The sequence below is a fragment of the Octopus bimaculoides genome, chromosome 10, assembly GCF_001194135.2.
Source record: "Octopus bimaculoides isolate UCB-OBI-ISO-001 chromosome 10, ASM119413v2, whole genome shotgun sequence".
Lineage (NCBI taxonomy): Eukaryota > Metazoa > Mollusca > Cephalopoda > Octopoda > Octopodidae > Octopus > Octopus bimaculoides.
In genome coordinates this window covers 56,620,706-56,625,611 of record NC_068990.1, presented here as the reverse complement: position 1 = coordinate 56,625,611, position 4,906 = coordinate 56,620,706, and positions in this window count along the sequence as shown.

The window sequence follows — 4,906 nt, the reverse complement described above, 5'->3', positions numbered from 1 at the left end:
TATATATATATATATATATTCATATATATATATATGTAAAAAGCATTGGTATGGGTGGCGATGCCTTGAAAAAAGCATTGGTGCAGATTCCACTTAAAAAGAACTGGTGATGGTGTCACTTAAAAAGAGTGATTGGTGTTAGGAAGAGCACCCAACCATAAAAATCAAGCCAAAACAGACTATGAAACCTGTTGCAGGTGCTGACCTTGCCAATTCCTGCCAAGCCATCCAACCCATGTCAGCATGGAAAACAGACATTAAATGTCGATGATGATGATGATGATGATGATATATATTACATATGTAAAAAAAAATATATATATATATATATTGTTCTCTTATCATTGGGACGAATACTTATAGATATATATAAACTTACAAAGTACACATCTTTTTCTTTCTCGTTTCAGTCATTAGACTGTGGCCATGCTGGGGTACCACCTTGAAGAATTTTAGTTGAATAAATTGATCCTAGTACTTAGATATTTAAAGCCTGGTAAATATTCAATCAGTCTCTTTGGACGATTTGCTAAGTTATAGGGACATAAACACGCTAATCAGTTGTCAAGAAATGATAGAGAACAAACACAGACACAATAACACAGATACACACACACACACACACACACATATATATATATATATATATATATCAATACGCACACACACACACACACACATTTATATATGCATATACATTGAGCTTCTTTCAGTTTCTGTCTACCAGATCTACTCACATGGCTTTAGTTGACCCGAGGATATAGTCGAAGAGACTAGCTCAAGGTGCTATGCAGTGGGACTGAACCCAGAAGCATGTGGTTGCAAACAAATTTCTTACCACACATAAATATGTCAAACCTACCTAATTTCTGTGAAGACTGAGAAAATGATGAATCACCTGATTTGATAATTTGTTATCTGCATTACAAATACAAAATGCATGTATATGCAATGGGCTAAATAGTCTATTGAAATCTTGCCATTTTAGCAGCGGAACACCTATCCAGTGACAAGGAAATTGATTGATAAAGCAAGGAAATTGCCAGGAACCTTCTTTATATAATTAAGTAGTTTTTGGCTAAACTTTTTTTATTTGTGTCTCCTGTTACCTCCAGTAATTTCCTATTTGGTTTGGAGAGCTTTTTAAACCTTGCAAAAGGATTCAGCACAAACAGCAAAAATACTAACTCTTTATTGCATTAGAAAATAATCTCACAATTGACTACTTCAAACAGTGTGGAAAGAAAGTCAATCAATAAATATAATCAATAACCTTTTGACCTGCTTGCAGGCGTGCAATGAAAATCAACAGGGCTGTTCACCAAGGCGGAACATTTTGCACCTCAACAGAATACTCTGTCAGCTTGTCTTTGGCCATAATTACTAATGCATATATAATTATATAATGACCTTACAATTACAGACAGAAGACTACATTACATATCCAGTAAGTGGAATTGTAGATTGGAAACACATGGCTTACAGCTGAAGATTGTTATAGAAGCAGCAGAATCAATTATTAAAGGAAAACCTATTGGCATGATCACTTAAATTAAAACTGCCCAATCAAAATACGATCAACATCTGGGTTGTGTATTGCACTTGACCGGAAAATAAATTTGTTGTTGTTGACAAAATATTGTTATCTGTATATATTTAATAAAATTGTAGAGAAAGCCATATGTTGAGAGAATTTTCTTAAAGTTTCCTTTTATATGCCCCGCTGTATAAAGAATTTTGAAAATGTGATCTAATTTTTATTTAGTACCTCATATAGTGAGGCATAATTACAAATACGTGTGTGTGTGTGTGTGTGTGTGTGTGTGTGTGTGTGTGTGTGTGTGTGTGTGTGTGTGTGTGTGTATGTGTCTGCATGTGTGTGTGCATGCGTGCATGCACATGTGCACATGTCTGTATGTGCATGTGTGTGTGTGTGTGTGTGTGTGTGTGTGTGTATAGAAAGTACTGTATGTTCATGTGTCTATATATGTGACTGTATACATGCATATGTATGCGTATATATCTATGTGAATGTCTATGTGTGTGTATGAGCATATATGTATACACATAAAGATATACATATGTATATATTTATAGATATTACTATGCATAAACTGTGTTTTGCTTCAATACTGTTCTGTGCGAAATTATATGGTGCTCCAGCATGGCCCCAACCTCTGGTTGAAACCAGTAAAATATCAAAAGAGTGTATACACATACACCACACACACACACACAAACAACCACATACACATGCATGCATACATACACAGATAGATACATAAGATACATGCACGCATACACAGATAGACCAGTACTAAGTAGTAGACAGATGTAAACAGAAAAAGAGAGATCAGTTGCTAGAAGCAATTCTAAGATCCTAATGAAATCACAACACAGGTTTGAAGCTAGTCCCGCTGTGGTCTGTTATTTTCTATTCTCAAAGATATTGTATATAAAGACAAGGTGTTTACAACTGTCTATTACATACAGAGTTGGTTAAAATCTATTGATATAGTCTGTTGTAAAGAGTAAGACTTCTTTATATATATATATATATATATATAGATGCAGGGTGTCCCAAAAGTCATGAAGGTGTTAATTCATTTATGTTCTGTTTTAAATTTGCAACACATTAGTATCATATACAATACATCACTTGACAACCAATGCTGGTGTGTTTACATCCCCGTAACTTAGCAGTTCGGCAAAAGAGACCGATCGAATAAGTACTAGGCTTACAAACAATAAGTCCTGGGGTCAATTTCTTTGACTAAAAACCCTTTAGGGTGGGGTTCCAACATGGCCACAGTCAAATAACTGAAACAAATAAAAGAATGAAAAAAGAAAATATGTGTGTGTGTGTGTGTGTGTGTGTGTGTGTGTGTGTGTGTGTGTGTGTGTGTGTGTGTGTGTGTGTATGTGTGTGTGTGTGTGTGCAGGAGTGGATGTGTGGTAAGTAGCTTGCTTACCAACTACATTGTTCCGGGTTCAGTCCCACTGCATAGCACCTTTTATAGGCTCAGGCCAACCAAAGTGGATTTCGTAGACAGAAACTGAAACAAGCTTGTTGTATATATGTGTGCGTGTGTGTGTGTGTGTGTGTGTGTGTGCATGTTGGTATATCTGTGTTTGTCCCCCCCCCTACCATCGCTTGACAATTGATGTTGGTATGTTTATGTACCCGTAACTTAGCGGTTTGGCAAAATACACTGATAAAATAAGTAGTAGACTTACAAAGAATAAGTCCTGGGGTCGATTTGTTTGACTAAACTGGTCTCACAGATTTCTCGGATTTTCCAAAATTGAGATAGAAAGACATGACGCTATGCTGCTACTGTCTTGCTTCTGATCGGGGTTTAAAAATTCTCTTAGTATCTGTTTTGGATACGTTTTGATTGGCCGAGGATGATCACATGATAAGGTTTAAAGATTTTTGTAAGTCATATGATAGTATGTTTGGCACCATAGATTAAAGTTGTCACAGCTGAGTGAATGTGTGTTGTGACAATCCCAAACAAAACTTTCAGCACAAAAAATATATTCACAAGATATTAACGCAAAGAATCTATAAAAATTTCTAAGTCTAATCATGTGATCATCCTCTACTACACTTGGCAGATAAAAATTCAGACAGCCTTGATTGTCTGGGATTAACATCAGACGTGTACACTCAACCATGATAGCTTTAACTTACAGCGGTTGATGAGAGATTAGAGGTATAGAGGGACAGGGATTGTCATTTGTATCTCAAATGCATTCTCATCCAACCTATTCTAGCATAGAAAAGTGAATGAACTTTCTAATGAATTTTCTTTTCGTTATGGGTGTACATTATAAGGCAGTGAGTTTGCAGAACTGCTAGAACGGTTAGTGGCATGTCATTCATCTTTACGTTCTGAGTTCAAATTCAGCCGAGATCAACTTTTCATCTTTTTGGGGTCTATGAAATAAGGACCAATCAAGCACTGGGGTCAATATAATCGACTTACCTGCTCCTTAATATTTCAGACCTTGTGCCTATAGTAGAAAGGATTATAGGTGTAATTCATATTGACTGAAATTTTGGGGTAGCAACTCCTGATTATGTGCATATAAGGATTATCTCACATTCAGTTATCCACTTGTTGCAATGTTAAGTTCATATCACTATCCTTCATCTTCTACTTATTTCAGTCATTAGACTGTGGCCATGCTACAGCACTGCCTTGAAGAATTTTTAATCAAGTGAAATGATCTCTGCGCCTATTTTTTGTTTTTTTAAACCTGGTACTAATTCTATCAATTTCTTTTGTTGAATTGCTAAGCCATGAGGATGTAAACACACCAACAACAGTCAAGCAGTGGTGGAGAACAAAAACACACACACACGCACACACACACACATGCGTGCACACACACAAGCACACACACACATTCATGACAAGCTTCTTTCAGTTTCCAGTTATCAAATCCATTCACAAAGTTTTGGTCAGCCTGAAGACACTCACCTTAATAGCCACATGGTGGGACTGAACCTGGACCCATACAGTTGGGAAACAAGCTTCTTACCACACAGCCATGCCTGCTCTTATGTTGAGTAAAATGTACAATTTGTATATCATCTACAATAGGTTTAACTATTGTATTATCTATGAATAGGTAATGTCTGGATCGATGCCATAACATATCTACATTTGAACATGGTTGCACTCTCAACCGTCACAAGGGCTCCAGGCAGTTTAGTGAATCTTTCTCAGATGCAATATAGATTTCAAATTATAAATTTTGATTAGAGAAGATAAGATGGAAAAAAATAAAAATAAAATAAAGTCAACTGAGAATGAAGTCTATAAAAGTATTCCAAATGCGATTATATCAACCCCTACAATTTTGTCAAGAATAATGAGCTCTAGTCTTGTAAAAT